General features: G+C 46.4%; 1 protein-coding gene across 8 annotated transcripts in view; it reads right to left on the bottom strand.

Annotated features, from left to right (window-relative positions):
• EXTL3 (exostosin like glycosyltransferase 3) overlaps positions 1-22648 on the bottom strand; it is a 134382-nt gene that overhangs the window by 85993 nt on the left and 25741 nt on the right. For 4 of the 8 annotated variants that reach the window (XM_064411533.1, XM_064411538.1, XM_064411532.1 and 1 more), the window contains exon 2: positions 6200-6274. The gene's annotated coding sequence lies outside the window, so the exon portion shown is untranslated. Of the gene's footprint in view, positions 1-6199; positions 6275-6376; positions 6492-15953; positions 16140-22648 lie in introns of those variants that run through there. The other 4 variants (XM_064411534.1, XM_064411540.1, XM_064411535.1 and 1 more) reach the window with 3 other exon arrangements.

Raw genomic sequence — 22648 nt, 5'->3', positions numbered from 1 at the left:
CTGGGAACAGAAGGAATAAGAATCCTTCAGTCATCAGCATCACCAGCTAAAAACAGAGAGCAGCAGGTCTGAGAGGCACCGAGTGCAGGAAGCACGTGACAAAAACATCTCCAGCAGTGAAAAATTTAATAACCTTGTTATTAATTCTGAACAAACAACAACACTGATTCCCACTCTTCCTTTGATTTGCAACAGGAGGAGGAAGAAATAAAGTTGTTCAAACAGGAACAGCTGTTCCATCAATGCCAGTTTAATGGAGTCTCCAGCATCCTGTTCTCGGGAGAGCCGTGGATGTTTGAGGAGGAATTCTGCCTTTTCAAGATGACTTCAGAACCTCAAACACCAACCTGCAGCTAGATTTTCTCCTTAATCAGAAGTCAATTATCCTGCTGAGTGATGACAGAACAATTCACAAAGTAAACCCTTCTCCTATCAGGGCCCTCTGTGATGGAGTTGTGCTGGGAACTTCCTTACTCACACAAAAGCAAGGAGGATTTCACTTGTGCTTCCCACAATTATTCCCAAGGGCCTCCCTCTGAACTGCCAGGTGAACCTTCAGTGTAGAAAAAGCTTCACCTGACAATGTGAGCTAATGCACTTTTATCCACAGCAGAAGTTCCCGAGTTTTTATCAAGTCTGAGGAGATCTAGAAAGCATTTACAGCCAGCATTTACACCCAGCTGTCTCTAGAGTTCACTCACAGAACCAAACTTGTGCTACTGCCATTGTTTCTCACTTCCCAGTCACTGCTGCAGCAATGCAAACCTCCTGGAGAGTCCTTTTAATAATTTGAACCACTTTGAAACAGTTGTATTATACTAAATAATTACTGCAACATTTTCATATCACAAAGAAGTTATCATCTGTTCTCAGGCTTTGTTCCTTGCATGGTTCTCATCCCAGCACTGTTCCCTTCCCAGATGTCTGAGGTCAGATAAACTGAAATTAGTTCCAGAGAAAGTTCAGTATCTGCTGTTGGATAAATGAAGCCACAAGTTCATGGAATGGGTTGGGTTGGAAAAGACCTCAAAGCTCATCTCGTTCCATGGGGTGGCTGAGCTTTGTTATTTAACAAAGAAACAGCAAGACCAAGAGAAGAATCAGGGAATCTTTAATGTTGGAAAATCACAAAAATCCAACCATCAACTCAGCACCACATTCACCCCTACACCAGTTCCTCAAGTGCCACACCCACACATTTTCTGATCACTTCCAGGGATGGTGATTCCACCACTGCCCTGGGCAGCCCATTCCAATACCTGACAACCCTTTCCATGATGAAACTTTTCCTAATATCCAAACTTAACCTCCCCTGGCACAACCTGAGGCTGTTTCCTCTTACCCTGTCACTCACAGAGAGAAGAGCTGACCTCCACCTCCCTACAAGCTCCTGCAGGGAGCAAGAAGAGGCCTGGAGAATTGCAGCCCTGCACTAACACACCATGGAGGATCTCACAGCAACCTGATGGTTCCTTTCACCTCACTCGAGCTCCTTCCCTCTAACCCTCTGTGTGTTCCAAGAACTGTGAGCAGAAATGAAACAAGCACACAAACAGTGACTTATTCTCCCCAAACGTGAAGCAGCTCCTGGCGGGAGGGGAGGAGAACAGAAAGCCAGGCTGACATTCCAGGCTCAGCAAGCAGGAGCACTGCAGCACATACTGCTGGCTTTGTGACGTGCCACAAAGGCAGCCTGTTCCAGCTCCCTGTCACACATTGTCCCACACAGCCTCTGCTCCCAGTTTCAATGGCTGCATTAAATGGAAAAGTCCCCTGGGTGGTGGCACAAGGGGCTGGATTCTCCCAGCTCCACTTCCCCAGCGTGGCTGGATCACAGCAGGGATCCCGGGGAGGTCTCCAAACCTTCCCTTGCTCCAAGCTCATCCAGGAGGTTTCCCCTACATGGAGTCTCTAATCACAAGAGATTTACTTGGGCAGAGCAAATTTCCACCACACAACTCAGCATTTTACAGGCCCTTTCCACACTGGCTGTATTATTCAGGCAATGTGCTAAAAAAAGGTGAAATATAAATAAATAGATGCAGTGTTCCAGTGCTGTCCAGGAAGAGCTGACCCCTCATTCAGGGAGATCAATGCCTCCTGCATTTATACTCTCTAAAGCCAAAAATAACGCTGGAACCACCAGGAGAAACAGCCAATTAAGCTGTTTTTCTCCCAAGCATATTAAAAATTACTCTCAATTTACTACCTTACTAAACTACAGCTGAAATTATTACAGTAGGCTGGCTGTGGGCTGGCAGGCTGGCTCTGTGCAACTTCACATACACGAGGGTAAAAGAAGAATGAGAAAGGGCCATTAATATAAATTTATGTGTTTATATCTATATATATATATGAAGGAAATAAACACTAAAAAAAACCTCCATCCTTCACCAACAAGCATGGGCTGGGACACCCTGAAGAGTGACAGAAAATCAATAGTTTTTGGATGTATTTCTCTCCTTCTCCTCCCAGGAGGACTCCCCAGCTGGGTTCAGGACTGGTTGAGGCACAGGTGGCACATCTTGGCAGGCCAGGTGAGGCTTTGGGGAGCTTTTGGTGTTTTCTTGACAAATCTGTGCAATGTGCTGCACAAATCAGCTGCTTTGGGAGAGAACTTGGTCCTTTGGCTTGCGTGTGCAGAACAGAAGCCACAGTGGGGCACAGACAGAGCTGGGAGTTTTTTGAGGTTAAAGGCAGGAAGGAAGAACTGGGGAAGGCAGCAGAGAGGAAAGAAGAAAAGCACAGTGGTGGAAATAAATGGATAAACCTCAAAACTGGGGAAAAGTGCTCTGGATGGTGCAGGGAGCTGTGATTCAGCACTGAGGAAAACATCCAAGAGTTCTCAGCTAAAGTGAGGCCCAAGTTTCCCAGGCTGCCCACAGGGCAGGGCTTTAATCACCCCTGTGGCAGCCCTGACTCACCTCAGGGCAGCACAAAAGCCACAGATGTGAGTCAGGGCAGATAGACAAAACCACAGACTTGTCAGCCCCAGGAACTGCAGCCCTGCTGTTAACACTTTCATCACATCATAGTCCAGTTCTACTTTTTGGAAGGCACTAATAAAATAAGTATCATTTATGCAAAGCAGGGGAGATGGAAAGCCAGGCTCTGCCCTTACAGAACCTGTTTGATGACTGATTTATATTTATCTAAATAAGACCAGTTCTCCATTTGGATATCATTTCTTAACCAATGCAGTGGGGGAGAGAGGGTTTAACACCCAGAATGATTATTTTCCTCATTTAGAAGATGCAGTAGACACCAGCAGCCATTTAGTTTCACGAAATTGCTGCAGGATACAAAGATGCATCCCATACCCTGGCTGACAGCTTTAGCACAAAGCCACACAACCCTGCCAGGGCTCCTTGTTAACAATGTATTGTTCTTGTGACTGGAATGCTATCAGGTTTATTCATAGCTTTTCTGATAGAGTTTTTAGATTAGACACACAAATCTCTGCTTTTTAGAAAAAAAAAAAAATAAAAGGCTATGGCTTATTATTACATGGAGCATCAAAATTCCTGATTTCTCTTCTATGGCTAAAGATAAAGAGAACTGCAGCAAAAGGACAGGACCTCAGAAACCTAAGGTTCTTTCAATTTTCTACTAAGAGCACCCAAGAGAAGAAAAAATGACCAAAAATTGGAAATAGTGAATATAGTAAAGATGGTCAAAAGCATGAAGCATCTCTGTAAGGACCATTGAATCAATTAGGACATTTTAGTCTGGAAAAAAGGCCTCTGACAGGGGACACAGCAGGGATTTACAGAATTTTAATGCAAGTGCAAATGCCAATTCCCCAAACGTGGGTTTACTGCAGTACACGAGCTGGCAGTAGGTGCAGTTACCAAAAGGAAGTGGCTCACCACACAAAGTTAAAATCTGAAATGCCTGGACAGAGGCTGAAAGCACAAGAGCTGAATAAACTGATGGGAGATGAAGGACATTCCTGCTGGAGACAGGACAGACCCAGCCTCCCACAGCTCAGGTGTTTGCTACATCCTGAGTTTTTAAGAAGCAGAAAAAAATCTCCAGCATCTTCTGGGGGGAACTGAGCAGCAAGAAGCAGGAATTCCTCCACCTGCAGGAGGTGCAGGCAGCAGAAACCCTCCCTGCCATAGCCAAGTGCTCTCCCAGCCCTTCTCCACTGAGCAAAGACCCGTGGGAAGCACAGGAAGCATCAGCCCCACGCTGCTGTGGTTCACGTGGATGGTGCCACATCCTCACAGGAAGGGACCTGCTACAAAACTCCTGCACAACTTGGCTTTGGTGCCAAGCCAGGAAGCCTCAGGAAGTGTTTGAAGTGAGTCTCCAGGAAGTATTTTTAAATTCCGGGCCCAACCCAGTTGTTTAGATATTTAGTGTCATGGAGAGAGTTTTGCATAAGAATGACTTGCTAAGGAGTCCCTTGAAACAGGTTATTTTGTCATTCTGCTCCATGGCAATCACAGACTGTTTCCAGCATCTCCTCTCTTCCAGCTCCCTGCCAAGAACAGCCCATCCCTCTGCTATCTCCTACTGACCTAAATCCATACTCCTGGCTTTAATCACAGTCTTCCACCCTAAAAAGGACTCCAAACCTGAAATCCTTGTCTCCTACATTCATTCCCCTAGCCACCAGGCCCACTAACCCAGAAGGGCTTCTGAAGGTCAGTGCTGAACTGCTGCACACCACAGCAGGGTAATAAACATTGCACAGGCCAAATGATGTCCTGGGGGAAAGCTGTGCAGCCCGTGGCCCTGTGCAGACTTGCACAGCTGCCAGCCTGAGACTTCCTCCTCCTTAAGATATGCAAAGAGAAGGAGAATTCAATGGTATTGAGCGATTCCAGCTCCTCAAGTCAGCAGATCTGGCTCAGAGCACACACTGGGATTAGAGCTGTCGATGAGGACCTTGGTCAATACCGGCATTGTTCATCCTTCACCTGCCCCCACTGCTACTCCCAGCTTTGTTATTCACTGTGGGATTTGTCACAGGAGCTGGGTTCCAGCTGAGGGGAGTCCCTGCTGTGTTTGTTTGGCAGGGCACAAAGATTTCCTGGGTCCAGAAGTACAGCAAGAAATGTAATGCACAGGAAGAGACACCTGAGCCCAGGACATCCTGCAGGTACTGGCTGGATGTGGGAGAAATAAGGAAGCCACAAGTAAGTTTGCCTCTCTTTCCCTTCTTTCCCAGCAGCACAGGAATTCTCTGCCCTGCTCCCTGGATACATCCACACCAACCTGATGACACAACCCAGTCTTTAAACGCATTATTTCATCCCTGACTTCTGTTAACAAACACTTTCAGTTTCAAGATCCATCATCCCACGTTATCCTTAGGGAATCACCTGCTGGGACTGTCACAATAAACTCAAGTGCTGCAGCTCCCCCACTCACCTGAATTTTACAGCCTGTACTAGAGAATCCTCCTGGCTTTCAGGCAATTCCCTATTTCAGTCTGGCCACACCACTGCACCACATGGGCCAAGACATTCCAATTACTCAGAATTTACTAGCTCGAGTATTTACTCCCTCACAGTTGCGAGTTCTAAGATGTTTGCAGACACCTCATAAAGCACAGGCTCATTATTACAGCCCATTAACACGCATGCAAGACATTTTAATGTGTAAAAATTCCCCATGAAATAAAGATTTTCTCCTCCACTTTCAGGGCAAACCTGCCATCCTTACCATGAAGTGGACAATGTTTTCCAGTGGTTTGTTCCTTCTCTTTTCCACCCACCAGTCAAGCCAAGCCTCATTTGGCTGATTTCATAGCACTCATTTATGAGCAACCCTGGCATGTGCCGTGGCAGGTCCCTTATCCACCCTCCTCACTCAGTTCCAACACCTCCAACAAGGCTGGAATAGCTCTGGGGAGCATTTCCACTCCTGAAGCAGCCCAGGAAGCCTCAGGTGACACCTTTAGACCTCCAGTGTTGATTCCCCACAGCCCTGAGCAGGAACCAGATGGAACTGCAGCAGTTCCCTGCTCTGCCACTACTGGAAGTGGGATGAGGACACAATTTAGCACTTCAGATAAAAGGAGCTGGAGCACACTTCTCCCAAAACAAGAGTTAAGCCAAGGAAGCTTGTACTTTCAGGAAAACATTGTCCAAGCATGCAGACTTAATGCTGTGCCCCAATGGAGGCAATTTGAGGCTGACATCAGGCACTACAGAAAGTTTTATTCCTGAAATATGAAGGTACTCACTGTACACGGTGAGCAGCTGGCAGACTGGAATCTGTCCCTCTTCTGCAGCCAGCTCTCTACTCATCTGTCTGGAGCCTGTTAGAGAGGGGAAAAGAGCTGTAAATGTAGATAAAGTGACCAAAAAAAATTTAAATCAAGAAGTAGGCCAGGTAATCAATGCAAAACAGACACGCTCACCTCCCCAGCTCTGAGGTCAGGAACTCAAAGCACCTGCAAAGCTCTCAGCAAGGTCTCTCAAGCAAAATGCTGTGATGCTTGAAAACAACTGCAGCACCAGCTGCCTTTGGAGGCTGTCGAGGTCAGACCTGAGCCAGCCCAGGAGAAAAGCAAGGTATTTATACATGAGAGCAGCAGCAGCAGCTTCCCAAAGGCAGTGACTCCAGAGGCAGTGAATCACAGCTCTCTGTGACACGTCCTGATCCCCAAAGCACCATTACACAGGCAGGGCAACAAATGTTTATGTTGTGCTCAAGGGCTCTGATCTGGAGTGCACCAAAGAAGTTCCCTTTAATGCATTTGTTGTTTCAACACACTTTATCCCCTTAATGAGGCGCCACTGAAGTTCTGCTTAAACCCATTTTGATTAAGGAAAAGATTATCCATAGAATTGCCAGCCGTACATGTTAGTGTACATCACACACAGACCAACTGTGCTTCAGGGAGACATTAAATCCCCGTTCAATTAATAGAGACACCTTTTAAAATGAGCATTAAATAATCCCCCACAATGTAGCACAACAACTGGCTACTCCAGTAAATTGGAATAGAAATAACTTCCCATCTCTCCACCAACAAAAATCCCAATCTAAGCTTGCCCTTAAAACAAGAGGTCAGTACAGAGGGATGTTACTACCTCGGTGCTATTGTGTGCTTATATTAAAAGCTCTTCATCAAAAAATTAAATGAAATGGATGCCTTTCATGTTTATCAATAACAGAGCTAATGGTTTTTATGTAAATGCCATTACTTCCAGCCAGATCTGCAAGAGACTGGAGCCACACAGCCCCATCTCCCCTCGAAAGAGACTCCCTTCAGGCAGCCAATCTAAATGCAAATTGCAATCAAATGCAAAACCAAGAGTTTTCTGGATGATACTGAACACATAAACCTAAGGACAAAGCAGAGATATTTAAGAGCAGGCCTCCTCTTCTGGAAAGACCTCCTGATCTCACATTGCTTTTCTATCATGAACATACATAAAAATTAAAGTATCATTTGGTTCTCATTTGTAGTCATATTATTTACCAGCTTCTTCCCTTCTATTGCCTTCAGTGTTAAAAAAAATAGGAGGGGAATGTTCTTCTGTAGAGAGAATCACCTCTCAGAGATGTTCCCCCCACAACAGGAGCATTCCATCACCAAGGATATTAAATCAGAGCCGTAATAAAGCCCCAGTTGGATTTGCCAAGAACAAACTGCAGCTCCACATTTTCAGGAGGAAATTTCTTCTCGGAATGGAGCTGTTTTGCAAATCAAGGAAGAAGGTGCTACTACAGGATGGCTATTAAGAGGCAGAGACACAAAACTGTTGTCAGCACGAGGAGCACCATATTCCTGTAGCATAAAAGCTTTTTGAAGACTGCTTAAATCTGACCCCTACCTGGAGCACGGATCCAGCCAGGATTTTGGCAGCACTGATTAAAACAAGGTTCTAATGGCAAAGCTGAAAAGAACTAACCTTAGCAACCGTGCTGCTCAGCAAGGAGAATGCACAGAGGAGAGGCTGAGATTAAAACAAAGGGCAAAAAGCTGACAACCCAACCACGGCGGAGTCTGCACGTGAGTCTTGGCAGGGACTTGCTCTAACCACCACAGGCAGCTCCACACCAAACTTCCATTCCCAAGAGCAGCACAAGTCCTTGGAGGGATGCTGCTAATTAACAACGGGGCCGAGTACACGCTCGTTACACGGGTGAGGAGCTGAGCACTTTGTGTGTGTGCAGGAATACTCACAGAGCAGAACCTCGCTAATTAACATTAATAACTGCGAGACCGCTGCTGCAAACAGCTGGATTTTGGGAATCAGCCAGCAAGAAACTGTGCAAAGTGGGGAAGCAGAGGGACAACACAGCCCAGCGGGCGCCTGGTTTGCTTATTGGGGTATCTATAATTAAATAATTTATCATTGTGCTCCTGTGACTACGAGTGAATGTGCAGCCTGTCAACAAAGCACCTCCTGTTACGCAAAGCCTTGCTAAATCTGAAAGTTTGACTGCCGGTGGAAAGAGGTCATTAAATTAAAAACCACAGCCCTGACTACCTTCTCTCAGAAACTTTTATCAGCATTTCAGAAAACTCACTAACATCTTCATGTTCTGTCTCACAGATTTATTGTTCTATTCACAAAACCTCTGGCTTTCAGTCCTGGATCACAGCTTGGAGTTGCTAAGGCTCCTTCTCCTCCTTCCCTTCCTCCATAAACCTGGTGAGGCAAGTTCTGGGTCCTCTCTAGCAAAAGGAGAGACCCCAACTTGGGCCTTGTCACCACTCTGACCATGCAGGACCAACCCACGAGCAATGAGAAGAGGATGAGGCTGTTCCAAACCGAGCAGATCTCCTTTTTTCCCCCCACTCCGGACCTGCCGTGCGAGGCTGGGCGCTGTCACTGCCAGAACCACGGAGGATTTCACGCCCAGCCACAACCATGTGTGAGCAGAGTCTGATTTCACAGCCCTGCTCTGACTTCAGCTGTCAAACCACAGCCACAGGAGCTGTTTAAGAAGCACGCCTGCAGAGCTGAGCTGTTCCTGCAGCAAAGCCATTTCCTCCCAAAGCCCCCAAAATCAGAGAAAGCCACACACCCCCAGCCTCCACCCAAATGCTGCTGCTCGTGGCCTTGACCACTGGCTCAGCCAGCAAGTTTGGTGCCACCAAAATGAAGATTTTTGGTGGCAAAAAACTTCCAACCATCACTTGAATTTTGAGATTTTGCAAAGGAAAGGAATATTTCCCCTCCTGAGAGCTCCTGTTCTTTGCTGTACAATTCACAACTACACTAAACTTACTCAGCACTGTAATTTTTATTTCTCCTTTCTGTCATCACACAGCCTCATATGCCTCACTTGCTGACACCCAGGGTTTTCCCTTTGCAAAGGTTCAGGTTTATGCACAGCAAAACGGTCTCTTAAACAGTCTTTTCTTATTTCCTTTTGTCAGAGGCTTCATGCTATGATGAATGTGTAGAAATGCAAAGCAGAAGTCCATACAAAAAGAAGCCAGTGTGTGAGGTGGTTTTGTCTTATAAAAAAAAAAAAAAGAGAGCCAGGATTGACTTACGCCTCATTAAAGAGCTCCAGTCTGCATTTTTATTAGATGTATTTAGACACCAATGGATTTTTAAAAAATAATAAATTAAAAGCAGTTATATTCTTAACATACGGCCCCGGATCAGTCATGTGGATATAAACCAAAGTGGGCACAGCAGATTCTCCAAGCACAGGCATGGAAATCATTTTAATGGTGCACATGACCTATAAAATTTCAAGCTACACAATGGTGTGGCAGAATTCAGCCACTGCAGGGCTGTGTCTTGTCCCCACACACCCCTGTGCACATCACAGCTGCTCCAGGAGACAGGAGGAGGAGGAGAGTAATTCCTGCTAATGAACACACTCAGGCAAATCATGCACCATTCATTTTTTGGTGGGGAAACTGAGGCATGGAAGGGGGATTTCTGCTATAATTCATTTCCAATCACAAATAAAACCCAGATAATATCCCAGCATCAGCTTTCTTCACTACCAAGTGTCTTTGGCAGCCCTGCTAGCCCGGTGTCATCCCCTCCTCACACCCTGACAAAACACACAGCTCCAAGAGAAAACTTATTTCCAAACCAAGAGCCAGTGGAGCTAATTTTGGCCTGCAGAAAGCACTAATTACTAATGTAAATTATATCTCCCCAGCTTGATGGCAATGATAAACGATGGCCAATCATGTGGGCAGAGACTGGCACTGAACAAAACAACGAGGCACACCCAGAGCAAGGATGTCTTGCAACCACTAAACACACATTTTGGTGCTCTACGTGGGCAGCAACTGCTGTCCAGAATATTTTAACAGCACAAACTGCACTGGGGAGGGAAAAAAACCACCACAACATAAAAAAACCTGAGTACATTCCTCCTCTTAGTCGGAGCCAGAACTTAAGAAACAAGTAACATAATTACTTCCACACCAGAAGGAAAATAAACCCAAGAACACACAGAGGGAAAGAAACAGATCTGCAAAATAGTTCAGGGCTTCTGTGCTGGGTAATAATTTCCCAGCACAAATCAGGAGAGTAAAAACTACAGGGAAGCCGATTTTGGGATAATGAACCCACAGCACCCCCTCCCTCCTCTGCCCCCTTCCCCACAGAGCCTGCAGAGTGGGTGCCCAAAATCCTGCACATCCTTCAGCACATTTCATTTTACCTGAAATGACCTTTTCTGGTGTGGCCTCCGGTAAAAACAGAATAAAAAAAAAACTATTTTCTTGCATTTTTTTGCATCAAGCACAAAGAGCATCAACCCCACCAGTGAGTGCAGGTCCCACCTGTGCCGAGGTGCTCATCCACAGGAAATCCAACATCCCAAGAGGATTCATCCGCCGTGCCCAGCCCAGGTTCCCCAGCTGGGATAGCGCTGGACCCAAAATCCTGGAAGGCTGGAAGCAAACAGGAGCAGGAGCAGAGCCTCCGTGCTCCATCCAGACAGTGGAACACACTCACTCTTCACCACTCACTCTTCATGGATAAGTAAAAGCACTTTAAGGAGAGGGTTTTTTTTTTCCCTCCCTTCACTTTGTTTTAAATGGCTGAAGAATTTCCTCTGTGAATGCTCCCAATTGTGGCTCACGCTGAGTTATTTTTAAAAGCACAGAACCAGATTTGCAAGGCCCTGAATGAGGAAATGCAAAGCTTTTATTAAGCAATAATAGCCCAGACAATGGTCACAATTTCCCAAGGGTCTGAACACGGCAGCTGACAATGAGCTTTATTCCTCCACAAAAACCCCTTCACAGGCTCGGAGGGTTTGCTTTGTATGATCCAGGCTCAAGTTAGGGAGTTAAAACAGAAAGCTCTGCGGTCGTTTTCAGTGTGATTTCCTCCACCAATGCACATCTGAGCAGAAATACAAAAATCACTGGGAAAAGGAGCCATGCCCTGTCTCTTTCCCTCCTCTGCTACCAGGACATCATCCCATCCCTTGCAGATGGATCCCAGCTGACAAACTGGCCAATATTCCCAGGGTCAGGAGAGTGAAACAAAGCCTTTCAGCTTTCTTCATTGATATCTGAACCACTCCAAAATGCCTCTCACTAAAATGGCCAGAGACACTCTTCAAACCTCAGACCTGCTACCACGGGGTATAATCAGATCCAGTGGCCACATCAGCTCTTCTTTCTTCCAAGCAGGAGGAAGTTACAACCATGAGGAGCTTGTACAAACCCATCCAGCACCAAGTTTGGCCATTTTCACTCAGTAATGCTGGCCACAAGCAATTCCCAGCACACCTGAACCAGCTGGACTGGCTCTCTCTGCAGCCAACATGAGCAGCAGGCACTGCTGGAGCACAGAAAATCAGATTGGTTCAAGGTGTCTGCTTAGGAAAAGATGAACCATGCTACAGAAAGGGGTGTTTGTCTCTGCTGGTTGTAAAGCAGACCTTGAGAAAGGAGGGGGGAAAATGAAATAACTTGATCACCAAGCAGATCCATAGAAAAAAGTCCCCACCTAAATGTCTCCCATACGAATGCTGTCCTCACCTTCAGCAGAAAAGCAGCTAACACCACAAATTCAGGAGCTCTTCCAACCAAAACAAGTGTACTTCCATCCTCCCAATATCCCTCCTCTTCCCTGTCCCACTGAAAGCACAGTGAGGCTGCACGGAAAACCAAGATTACAACAAAACCTCTCAAACAAGAGTCGAGCTTAGATTCAATCTGAGCACTTCCCAAACTGCTCTGCCACACAACCAGGAGAGACCACAGGAGCTTTCTTCCAGCTTACCACAGCCTCCAGGGGCTGTGAAAACACTTCCTAATCTTCTGCAGATCTCTCAGTCAGTCCATAACCCAGAGAGCTGGTGTGCCCAAAAGGAGAAAATATTTCAAACTCCTTCAGAAACACCTGCAATGCTCCTGCTGCTGCTGCAGCTGCACCACAGCTGCACACCTCTGGCACCAGAGGTGAGACCTCTGTGCCTGCTGCATCAGACATCCTGCTCAGAAAGGTGGGGACTCTAGAAAAAGCTTTCAAGTTTGTCTACAGCTTCCTGGAGGAAAGGAAAAAGTGTTTTGAGGATTAATGAAAAAATATGCTTTGTCCCCTTTGCTGTTTCCAACCTGGCTATAATCAGCCATAAACCACCACCATCCTTGTCTATTTTACTGCAAACTGCCCCTTGACCCAATGAAGTCCCTGAACTTGGCTTAAAATGCTGCTGAAAAATAATTAATTGTCTGCTTGTGTGTAAAACAGCTGTCCATGGCCGAGTCCAGAATTCAGGATACGTTCAGAAAATGGATGCACTCAAAGACTGAGGATGCCAAAAGTACCCAGATATTGCCATTCAGAGAATTCACAGAAGCACTTTTTTGTGCAGCAACATCTGTAAATCAAAGCATATTATTTTCCACCCTCATAATCAAGAGATTTGCTAGATTATCTAGAGCTCTGTCTGATCATGACAGACGAAGCTGTTGAACCTCACTGCAGCTGCCTGAAAGGCACACTCAGGCAAAGAGCTTGAGCAGAGAACGCAGCCCCTTCAGAGCTCACTTCCAATTAGGAAAACTCTCGGTGTGATGAGGAAAGAGCCCCTCACAGGCAGAGGAGTGGCCACAGGTGACAAATGTGCAGGCCAGCAGCCACTGCTTGGCAGAGGAGAGGATCAGGCAGGCTGCAGTGAATGAGAAAGCAGAGAAGCTGGAATGCCGTGGGGAGGACAGACAGCAGAACTTTAAAAGGCAGCTTTTAAAGCCGGCGAGCACAGCTTCAATTAACAAGCTGTATTTGCAAGGCCAGACTCCAAAACGCTCCTCAGTATCCAATCATCTAAGCCGTGCTTTAAGACACACCATTATAGCACGGAATTGGGGATCAGCTGGCTGAACTAATCCCAGCCAGATGCTAAAAGAACCAGCAAATAGGTCAGTAATGCATCCCACACCATGCAGGGCTCTGTGTGGGAGCAGTCACACACCACCACTCCTGCACCTGTGGAAAGGGTTTGAGAGGTTCCTCCCAGCCCCAAATCCATTTCTGAAATATTTCATTCTGTGGTTCAGGGGAAGGGAAGTCACAGCCCACCTCATTGCCAGGAAGCCTTTTCATTGCCACCTTTCCAGGTGATGTTAGGCAACAAGTCATTCAGTCCTACACAGGTAGGAGCAAAAGTTCCCTTGGGCACCACTGACAATTCCAGATTTCTACAACCAGAATAGAAATGAGATGTGGAGATTTTATTATACAACTCTGCAAATTACTTAAATCAAGTAAAAAGGGACAAGGTTAAACTAAGATTCCTTTCTTGCTCTGCCCTCCACGTTTGCCTGTGGAGTACACATGACAAAATTAAATACAGCTGAATTAAATCCACTTTCAGATGCAGCACAAGAGTCATTTATTAACCTACACAAGGTCCAAACACACACCTCCAAAAGCAGGGGCTGAGTTATTCCAGGTACTTTTTAAGACACTGGTCTCAAAAGAGAGTGGTGACAGATACCATCTTTGGAAAGATTCAGGACTGCATCTGCTGCTATCAGTGACCTTTACAGTAACACAATAAATATTTTAGCATATAATGAATTTGCTGCATTACATTTGCTCTTTGGGCTGTTGAAGATCAGCCAGGAACCAATCGATTGGAGGCACAAAGCTCCCATAAAACTGAAAGTTACAATGGAGGTCTTACTATTCGCAGCAAAGAGTTAAGGGGTGAAGAGAAAAAAGGAGTTGAAAAAAACCCCCAAACCAGCTTTTACATAAACTTCCAGATTCACTGTACCAGCCCTGAGATCCCTGCAGTCACTCAAGCAGGACTGGCCCCAAAGCTGCATCTTTATTGCTTTGAATTCCAAGATTCATTTATGCCAGCAACAAACCTGTCAAAAATAACCTCAAAAACCCAAAGTTTCCCAGGAGTTTGAAGGACAGGCTCTGAAACATGAGGGAAGCTGTGTGGTTTAGCTCCAGTTCTGCCATCAGCTCTTTTGGATCCCTTCAGACACCTCCTTGCATCTCCATTTCTTTGCCTGCTTGGAGGTGTCAGGGCTTTTTGTCATTTTGCAGCAGCACCTCAGGAGCACGTGGAGTTGTTCACCTGCAGAGGTGAACACACAAAGCCAGCAGACACCAGCACTGAGGCTGTTGATCTGTGCCAAAACCTCAGAGCCAGATTGTCTCTCTTTTTTTTAATTTTTGGATCTCATTTTCAGTAGATTTAGAAAAATTATCCCAGGGCTATGGCAAGGTACCAGAATGTAGAAGATCATTTCATGGCATCTGTAATAGCCCACAGTAACAACAACACCTCAATTTTTGTCTTATGACCTCACTCATTAGGAGGAGTTCTTATCACCCTCAGTATCTTTACAAACACTCCCCTCTCTGTCTCCACCAAGTCTTTCCTTACTGCCATGTAAGCCCAAGGCTTCTCTTTCCTCCCCTAGAGCTGCAGTCAAGGTAAGATCTTAATTTCCTCTGCCATCTGCAATGAAACTACCTCCACACCCGTGCCAAACAAGCTGGAATTACACCATTAATTTCAGCTTAGTCAGCTCACCCTACAGACTAAGTCAATATTTGACAGATATTTAGCAAAGACTACAATTTATTTAAATTCAGCACATCGTGCCCACCAGAACAGATACAGCAGAGATGAGAGTCAGCAGGACTTGCTGCTTGGGGGAAAAACACCAGATAACCAGACTTCTTTTGGATGGAGACCTCCTCTCATTAAAAAAAAATTTAAAAAGGGGTTTAGGGATAGAAAACCCAGTTTGCTGAGCTCAGCCCCCCAAAGCAAGCCGAGAAACAAGCAGCATTCCCGGGAAAGGCACTGCGGGAGTGAGAACATCTCAGCTTTCAGAGAGGCAGGGTTGCTAAGGCAAGCAAACAAAAGGCTCCTTGTGTGCAGCCCACAGCTCCTCAACACATCCCCACCGCTGCTGGAGATGGGCTGGTGCAGCCCATCCGAGGAGCTCCAGCTAAATCCAGGCTCCATGGCTGAGCTGTGCCCCTCTGAGCAGCCCTTCAGAGCAGTTCGTGTTTTCCAGGATCTTCCCAGCTGCTCCACAGCTGGCAGGGAGCAGGGAAATTCTGAGGAAAAGGATTTATGTGAAAACAATGCCAAAGAGGAAGGAGTCAAACCAGCAAGCAGAGTGTGGGGAATCAAATCATAATAAACAGAAGAGATCAAGCACAGCTCCACCATAAACTGCAAGTGGCCCACTACTCTTAGTTTTCAACCATGGAAAAAACAAACCATCAGCATCAGGAGAGCCCCTCAGCCTCCCACTCTTCACACAGTTTTTGTGAGATTCTGAAATCCAGCTGCTTGAAAGCAGCACATCCCAGCAGATCTGGATGCTGTGAGTCAGATGCTCCCACAGATGGGATCTCTCTCCAAGTGCTGTTTTCCAGAGCAGCAGCTCCAGTGCAGCGTCAGCACAAGGAGCCCTCAGAGCTTTCAGCTGAGAGGAAGAAAAACTGCTGAAGCCACCCCACATGCCAGGCTGGGTAATGACATCCCCAAAAAAACAGGCTCACCCCAGACTGGGACAGCTTTTAAGATGCTCCAAGTTTGAAGATGGGCACTTTTTGCTTTTTGATAGAAAAAGCCAGAGAAGATGGAAGCAATTCCTTGAAGTGTCACTTCAATTTCTCGTGTCACATCTTCCCTCCTCCTCCACACTGCAGCTCCTGGGTGTCTCTAACCCTGTTGTGTGCCCTGGTTCATCCTGCTGGCAAAGTCCTGTGCTCACACCACGAGCCCTGGGAAATGGTGCCAAAATTGAGGATTAAAGGAATAGGTCAGTGAAGAATTCCAATAAACAGAGCATCCCAGGGAGGAGGGAGGAGGGAGGGGAGTGTTGATCCAAATTTCCCTCTTCCCCACCCAGCCAAAGTCTCCTCCTGTCAGCAGACACCAAGCACTGCACAGACCAGCAGAGGAAGCTGCTCATGTAATTTTATATTTTTTTTTAAATATGTGAAAACTAAGTGTTCCTTGTTTTGTACAAAAGTGGCTGGGAGAGGAAGAGTCCAAACACCAAGTAAACAATCCCCAGGCAGCCCAAAGCAGCTGCAGAACAAGGAGTCTCCCACCCAGCAGTGCCCCAGGGACCTTGCAGGGAGTGAATCTTGCTTGGCCAAAGGAACGTGCCTGCAAAGAGAAAATAATAAATAACCCCTGCAGCTCATCAAAGGGATGGCTCAGGATCTGAATTCAGTCACAAAGTAAAACTTAAAAACCAAAAAGATGCATATCAAGGTTTATAGCAACAAAAGGTTTACAGCAACATTTTCTCTTGCCCCTGGACAAACTCTTTGGCTGCAGAAGCTGAAGGAAACCACACAGTGTGGACACACAAACGTACCCTGCATTTGAAAGCAGAAAGAACAAAGCTCTGGTGAATGTGGGAAATTGGGAAGCCTGGCAGATTTCACCCTGGTTTATCCCCTGGCAAATTAGCTACTGTTTAAACTTGGAGCTTGGGCATTACATCATCTGTTTGCAGGGGAGGTTTTTTTTCTTTTTTTTTTTAAGCTAAACCATTCTTGTACTCACAGCTTGAGGAACATTGTTCATTCCAAACAAGCTCAACTAAATGAAGGGGTGGATCAAGCTTTCTGCAGGAACCCTGCGAGCAGGGAAGCACACACCTAAACTGCTTTGCAAGTTCAAACAGTAAAAAGATCTTATCTGCAATTCAGCAGGAAATACGGAGCCCCTCAGGTTTGTCTATTCAGATCCAAGGATGAAAAATCTACTTTTTCAAGTCGGGATGTGCAAAACCAGCCCGATGAGGAGGCTGAAATCACTCAGCTCCAGATCAGTGTGGCCGGGTCACATTTCATTCTCCCTGTCATTTCTGTCCCCTGTGGAAACAACTCCAGGTTTCAGTCCTTGGGGACACCACGCTGCCTTGAGGGATCAGCCTGAGAGGAAGGGAAATCCAAACTGAGCTGCTGGACACATTTCTGGCATCTGCTGTCTTGTTCCAGCTTGGACACTCATTTTGAGATTTAATTTTCCCTTGAGAGATGCTGATTTCCATCAGTGCAATTTTCTCCAGAGCTGGCAGAAGCTGAATTTTGCAGCACCTGCTCCTTGGCACAGCTCTCACAGGTTTTTTTTTTGTGTTTTTGGAGGACCAGGCTCTCACAGCCTCAACAAGTGCAGCTCCAGCAAACACAAAGAGCAATGGGCTCTCGTGTGAGAACTTGAATGCTGAGAGATTTCACACAATGTGTTTTTCTGACCCTTCGCTCTCTGAGGGTTGTCAGATTTTAAAGTGGAAAAAAGCCAGAATTTTTGAAAGGGAAAAAATGAAGAACCATTGGTCCCATCCATGAAAAGTGCAGGTTTCACACAGAGTTGGTGTGGAGCAAGGCCCTCAGATATTGGACATTTTCCTACAAACCAAAACCACAGTGGGCTCTGACCACAACCCAGTGGCATCAAGGAAGAGCTGTGCTAAAACTTTGTAAAAAAAAAAAAATCTTTTTTCTTTCCCTAAACCTGGTAAGGTTCTATGATCTCATCACATTGCAACCTCTAAAGCTGAAAAAAGCAAGCACACAAAACCAAAGCAAACCCACAAATAAAAAAGACCTTTCATCAGCACGTCTCTAGACATTCAGAAATACAGAGAGAATTTTCTCCTTCAATTAAGAAATAAATAAATATTTAGTTTGTAATAATAGCCAGGATAAGCAATTCTGGCTTAAAAAAAATCCAGGCAAACAACCACACCAAAAACTTTCAAAAACTTCATCTATGGAAGTCCTGTCAAACAGAGCTTAACCTTTAAAAAAGCAAAAAAACAGTAATGCACACAGAAAAACAGGCTTTGCTGTCAGAATGTAATTAAAAAAACCCAAAACAACTCAATTTTGCTCTATATCAAGATTGCCAGGAGCTGATCTGGGAGAAAGTCAAACAAACAAATTTTCTCTCTGAGATTCCAAAAGGTCATTTCAAACAATTACTAAAACACAGTACTGCAAACAACATATGCCAATTCTTTTTGTTTTTCTTTTTTCTTCAATTTACAAGATATCTTTACTGCTCCAGTTACTACCTGGAAAGAATAATAATGCCAGGGATCATACAGCCCGATTAAATAATTGCATGAATTACCAAGGAAGCATTAAAATTTCAAAGAGAATTCAGAACTGTTTGTTTCTTCTTCCTCTGCTTTTGCATAACAGTTCCCAAAACAGGTCTCATCTGCAGCTCAGCTTGGGCCAGCACGAAGACATTCCTTCCCTTTGGACAGGAAGTAAGGCAGATTATTAATTTCACTTCTCCAAACAGAAAAGCAGAATTCATAGCAAGGAGACATCAGAATAAAAAATCAGGCAATAAAAAGAAGCCCCAAAGTCTGACAAATTTGTACCCAGTACACATTTTTCCAGTCGTCTCGCTATCAAGAACCTTCCAAAGGTGGCATTTCCTTCTCTCAGTGCCACTCCAGCCCCATTGACAGGAACTGCCTGTGTCAGCACAAAGCTCTGCTGCACCCAGCAGCAAGGAGGAGCTGAAAAATGAGCATCTGATTCTGGTGACCTTCACAGCCATATACATACAACAGCCAACTATTCTTGCCCATTCAGCGTGTTCATTAAATCCCCCTCCTTGGTCCTGAGCACACCCTGGGGGTGCAGGGAAGAGAAAAGGGTGCAGGAAAGATAAAGGGAGCACACCCTGGGGTGCAGGGAAGAGAAAAAGGTGCAGGAAAGATAAAGGGAGCACACCCTGGGGTGCAGGGAAGAGAAAAAGGGTGCTGGGGCAGCTCCCTGACACACACAGTGGCTCTGGCACTGTCCCACTGCCCATGTCTCACCTGCCCAAGCTCAGCCATTCCAAAGGGGCTGGAAAGCTGCTGGGTGGACAAGGACCTGGGGGAGGTGGCCCACAGGAAGGTGGCCATGAGCCCGGGTGTGCCCAGGTGGGCAGAGAGGCTGGTGGCATGTGTCTTGTCCCAGCTCCAGGGTGGCAGCAGGGCCAGGGCAGTGCTGGCACTGCTGGGGCACCTCCAGTGCTGGGGACAGCTCTGGGACAAGAAGGACATTGAGGGGCTGGAGAGTGTCCAGAGAAGGGAATGGAGCACCAGGAGAGGCTGAGGGAGCTGGGAAAGGGGCTCAGCCTGGAGAAAAGGAGGCTCTGGAGGAAATTTTTCCCTCTCTGGAATTCCCTGCTGGGCAGGGCAGCCAGGTGGGATCAGGCTCTGCTCCCAGGAACAGGATGAGAGGAATGGACTCAAGCTGTGCCAGGGGAGGTTCAGGCTGGGTAACAGAAGGAATTTCTTCACTTAAAGGGCTGTCCAGCCCTGGCACAGCTGCCCAGGGCAGGGGTGGAGTCTCCATCCTTGGAGGGATTTAAAAGCCCCCTGGATGTGGCACTTGGGGACATGGATCAGTGGTGGCCTTGGCAGTGCTGGGGTATGGTTGGACTCCATGATCTCCAAGTGCTTTTCCAATCTAAACTATTCTCTGATCCCCCTCCAAGGACACTCCAGCATGAAACCAGCCCTTGCCATGTGCTCCCTTACCACTAAGGGCACTCCCCATCTCCTTCCAAAAATCCCTCAAGCAGTTTGCTGTTGGATGTTCAAACTGAATCACTTCCCTGAGGCATCATCTGAAAGACAGGGACTGCAGAGCTGAGAGAGGGAGAGGGACCAAGGCCACCCCTTCTGGCAGCAGGCTGTGAAATCAGTTCACCCGTGTCACAAATCTCAAATTCAAAGGTCAGTGTCAACAAGTAGCAGGCAGTACTTCCCTGCCTCACAGACACTCTGCCACACACTCAGATACTATGGAAACGTTAACCTGTATATCCCGAGCAGGAGGAGGAGGAGGTGACAGAAAAGCTTGGATATAACCTCTTCTCTCCTCAAAAGACTCCACATAAACACACAAACAGCCTGAACAGGGAGATCTCTTGATGCACATATAACAGCTTTTGGTAAACAGGCTAAGAATAGGTACAGGGACAGCAAAGTGTCCAAGCGAGACTCCCCTGCGCAGGAACACCGAGCTCACAAGAAGCATTCCCAACACTGCTCCTGCTTTAATCAGTTTTAAGGGGAGGAAATTCGCTTTGGTTCTTTTTATAACACTTGCTCCACTGCATTTGTCAAACAGCTGCCACTTTCTGTCCCAGGGAGAGCTGCTGGAAGCCAGGGCTCGCGTGTCGGCGCACGCAGCAGAGATCAGAGATGCGCACGGAAACGGGCGCCAGATCTGCCTGCAGATTCCAGGTCACTCCTTCCAAGGCAGAGGAATTATACAGAGACACGAGTCAGAGCAAAGCCTGGGTCATGCTGGTGTGAGCTACCCATGAAGATGCTCCTGGCACTGCCACCTGAGCCACAAGCTCAGTGAGACACTCGGTGCATGCCAAAGCATCTTCCACAACGTCTCGTTTGACAAGGGAGAAATAATTCTGTAGCTTGGCCTTTCTAATCAAAATCATCATCGTCCCAACAGCGTGAAAGTCATTTCCAGAGAAAGAGCAGGTCCGATCCCTGAGGGATGGAGGGAGATCAGCTTGTGTACAAAAGCCTTGAGATACCTGCCAGCTCCAGCTCAATCGTTACTCCTAACTAACTACACCCTTGAGACACTGGCAAAAGGCTTGCTGCTATTCATCATTGCCACAAAGTAAAAACTGAGTCAGAAGACCCCGGAGGCAAATGCAAGAAACCAACTGCAGGATTTCTTTGAATCTTTTTTTATTACATCTTGATTTTTGTTGAAAATTCTCAGATTAACATCAGCAATGACACTTTGAAGATGTTACTAATTTACAGCTTTGCCCGGGAAGAATGGCAGCCTCAAACCTGTGTAAAAGGTGAGGAGTGGAAGAAGTTTGTGGACAGAGCCCAGCAGCAAAAAAACCCAAAATGCTTCTGGGTCCATCAAATCTGACCTGCTCTGCTGGAAGGGAACCACGTCAGAATCAGCTCCACCTCCTGCTTTTAACAACCACCCCACAAGATCAGTACAAGGACAGCTCTCCCCTTTCTCCAGGTCCTCGTTTTTGTTTCGGGATGCACCGTGGAGAACTTTGCAAGGAAAGGCTTAACAGCTAATTGTCAGATGCCACAGTAATTAGTGGCACCTTTCCAAAGCATCCATCTCTGGCTGCTTTTCCAATAGCTGACTCCTCCTCAATCCCCACATTAAAATGATGGTACACAAGGTAGGCGGCAGATTCATTTAGAAGCACCAAGGTCTTCCCAGGAGAGATGCCTAAGGAAAGAAATATCTTAGCTAAACAATGCACGGGTTGGGTTTTTTTTTCCCCTTCCTATTTGCTATGGAAGTGCTATCTTTATTAATTATCTGAGAACGATGCTAACCTATTCCCCGACATGTATTATTAGATGTACAATGCATTTCTGGGAGTCAATGGGCTCCTGTACCACATGATCAGCAAATTACCTCTAAATGAGGAAGATAAGATCATACTGTCCTGACTTCTGCCCACCTGCTGGTCACACATCACAGCTTTGATGTCACTGCTGCACTTGTATCAAAGATTTCCAACCTATTTTACTTGCAGACCCTCACGAGTTTCCCTGCAAACAGAAAGGCTCTGGTAGGGAATTCAGGACTGCTCTGCTTAGACTTTCCAGAGCCCTTAGAAAGAGGCTCACAGCATCTCTTTATATATTTAGGCTCTGCTCTCAACTCCGAGGCTCCCCACTTGTTTGGCAGCTTCTTCTCATCACAAGCTCCAACGCTTCCACGCCAACCTTTTCCAGGCATCATCTGCGTGTCAGCAGCACTCCCCAGCATATCCTCCACTCCACACCAACACAATCCAGAACTCCACTTCCCACTGAGTGCCTACACAGAGCAGACCTGCAGCATAATGACTTCCTCGTGCCCGTAATAGAAGCACTAAGAGACGGGCACGAATCGCAGCTCCCGCGTTACGCACGGTGCGGAGGCACCGGAGCACGAGTGGGAAAGACAAAGGAGCCTTTCCCACCTTCAGTGACGTGCTCAGTTCCATCAAAGCCGGGCCCAGAAGGTGGGCTGGAGGAAAGGAAAGCTTCTCTTCATGTTAGAAATGGAGATGTGTTGATGGGGCAGTGTAATGATGTTGGATGGTTTTAATGATATTGTTTTTGTAAGCAGAGAAGCCAATTTTCACATTAAGCGTCCAAACTTGAATCCATCATTTCTTTGTCTGGATTTACAAAGTGCCCAACCTGTCAGAAGTG

The sequence above is a fragment of the Passer domesticus genome, chromosome 3 (assembly GCF_036417665.1).
Source record: "Passer domesticus isolate bPasDom1 chromosome 3, bPasDom1.hap1, whole genome shotgun sequence".
Taxonomy (NCBI): domain Eukaryota; kingdom Metazoa; phylum Chordata; class Aves; order Passeriformes; family Passeridae; genus Passer; species Passer domesticus.
This window is presented reverse-complemented; position numbering and strand designations above follow the sequence as displayed.